The sequence below is a fragment of the Pteropus vampyrus genome, unplaced genomic scaffold (genome assembly GCF_000151845.1).
Source record: "Pteropus vampyrus isolate Shadow unplaced genomic scaffold, Pvam_2.0 Scaffold94, whole genome shotgun sequence".
Taxonomy (NCBI): Eukaryota; Metazoa; Chordata; class Mammalia; order Chiroptera; family Pteropodidae; genus Pteropus; species Pteropus vampyrus.
The window spans coordinates 3,891,996-3,894,679 of NW_011888875.1; the positions used below are offsets into that span (position 1 = coordinate 3,891,996).

General features: G+C 37.7%; 1 protein-coding gene across 1 annotated transcript in view; it reads left to right on the forward strand.

Moving 5' to 3' along the window:
- The window catches only part of CTNND2 (catenin delta 2), a 700,986-nt gene that overhangs the window by 464,807 nt on the left and 233,495 nt on the right, over positions 1-2,684 (forward strand). The gene's annotated exons all lie outside the window — the stretch shown is intronic.

A 2,684-nucleotide genomic window follows, 5' to 3' on the forward strand; every position in this document is an offset into this window, starting at 1 on the left:
CTTCTACAGGAATACGATCCATAAGGTTGGCCCTTTTAGCTCCATATCGTAACTGGTTGAGCTGATCGACTTCATAAAAGGATGTTTATTCGCATAATAGTACACAATCAACCTTATGTTTTAGAATGGATTTAAATATTTTAGAGCATATTTCATAAGCATAAACAAACAACCAGCTTCTTGGAGTAGCTCCGATGGGAAAAAGAGAGTACAGGAAAATAATATGCAACGCCATACATTTATTAACATTGCATGAATAATCTTAACGCTTTAAATAATTTCCTTTTATAAAGTTGCCTTGTTATACTTTGATCTCCAGTGAATCATTTAAGGACTCTGCCTGTTTTTAAAGAGATTATGATAATAATAATAATAACCATAAAAAAATAATAAGATGATGACATCACTTGCTATTATGATCTTTTGGATTAAACCCGTTCAGTTACATTTTCCTCTTGTCTGATAATTTGGCAAAATACAGTACCTAAATCACACCGTTGAGACAGTATATTGGAAAATGTGACCTTTCAAGCCTGAATGAAAAATGTATATATTAATAAAATCAGGTGCCATTTTAAGTCATTTTTTCCATTATCTTCATAAACAGATAACTTGTTAACACGTTTGAGGTTATATGGGTCTACGTGTACATATGTGTGTGTACGCATGTATATACTTACCAACCATTTACTCAAAGGAATGTTTTCAAATTCTCTTCTGATGGGTACGTGTCAGAAAACCAGAATAAGCATTTGTGAAATGTGCCCGTGTGAATTCTTCAGTGCGTTTCATAAAAGAATTGAGCACATGTCGACGGCGTGGCACGATTTCTCTCTCACGTTCTCCTACCTTCCTTTTGTTCAGAGAATTCGGATGGAGAGACCCAGAGCTGCCCGAAGTGATTCAGATGTTGCAACATCAGTTTCCCTCCGTCCAGTCCAATGCTGCAGCCTACTTACAGCACCTTTGCTTTGGAGACAATAAAATTAAAGCCGAGGTAAGCGTCACTTGGATCCTTGAATGACCGGTGTCAGATCCATCACCCCTGAGGCTTTTACAGTAATGGCGCAAAGAGAAAGAAATGAGAAAACTAAAGTTTCAAAACTTAGATCCATATTTAAGACCGAAACGTGGCGTTTTCCATCAAATTAATTGGCATGCCTGTCATACACTCTTTTTTTTTTTTTTAATATTTGAATATTGCCAAATAGAGGATCAAAGATACGTGCCTGTGTTAACAGAGGCAAGGTTGCCCACTGCTGTCCTTGAGTGTGGTTTGCCTTTCCCTTCCCAATTCCATTTCTGGAGTCTCTGCTCCTAAATTCTAAAGAAAGACAAAGCATCTTATGCTGTCTCTTGAATTTCCAATGAGATCACTACACTCCTCCATCTATGGTGTCATCCAGCCTCCCTGGAAAACACGTCAATAGGATGGGAACTTCAGGCAATAAACCAGCTCTGTATTATAACCAAGAATTTTGAGCCATTCACAAAAGTACCAGTGCATGTAATGCAGATATAGGTGATCCATTAAAGATATCATTGTCTGTGTCCATCATGTAAACAATTGTTAACATGCTTTATGTTTTTGGAATACTTTAAAGTGCCTACATTGTGGTGTGTGATATTTCTGGAAGATCACGGTAGGCAGCACGGCTAACTCTGATTTTTTAGACAAGCATTTGCATATAAGCAGCTGAATAACCTTTTTTTTTTTTTTTTATAAAAAGATGTTAGAAGCTATAAAGTAATCTCCATAGCATGTGAGCAATTTTGAGGATGAGTCTAAATTAGTTTAAGAGTGGAGAGATTCGAAGCTGTAATTGCGATTTAGTATAGATTTTGCTTGCTTGCATTAGGATATACATAGCCCAGCAGCTTTTTATCTTTTTTTCCAGTCTCTTCTACTGGGACTGAGAGTACTCCATCCATTCTCGTTCTCAGAGAAGTCAGACTTCTTTGTGGAATAGATATAGAGCAGTGGTTCACAACCAGGTGTGATTTTGCCCCCAAGGGACAATTGACAACATCTGGAGACATGTTTTAATGTCACAATTGGAAGGGGTTGTGGTGGTGCCATTAGCGACTAGTGGGGAGTGGTCAGGAATACTGCAAAACACCGTCTAATGCACGGGACAGCCCCTACCACCAAGAATTATTCGGCCTCAAACATCAGTAGTACCGACGCTGAGGTAAAGAGAAATGTCGTCTATCTAAGGTAAATTTAAAATGTCAAAAAATACCACCTATTAAAATGACCTAAAAAGGTAAAGGGATTGAGAAGTACAGATGGGTGGTGACAAAATAGTCACGGGAATGTGGAATGCGCAATAGGGAAGATCGTCGGTAATGTGATACCTACGTGTAGTGCCAGATGAGTGCGGACCGGACTAATCGGGGGGACCACTCTGTAAATTACGTAAATGTCTGACCACCATGCTGCACACCTGAAGCGAATATAAAATAATATTGAATGTCGGCTGTAATTGAAAAGTAAAAATGATAGATAGATAGATAGATAGATAGATAGATAGATAGATAGATAGATAGATAGATAGATAAAATGACCTAAAAATAAATTAAACTTATGTGGCTCTTTCCCCAAATGGAAATCATCTTAATCATTCTCTGTTTTTAATAGAAAACAAAAGGGCCATTCGAAATGAAGGACAGCTTTCTGCCTA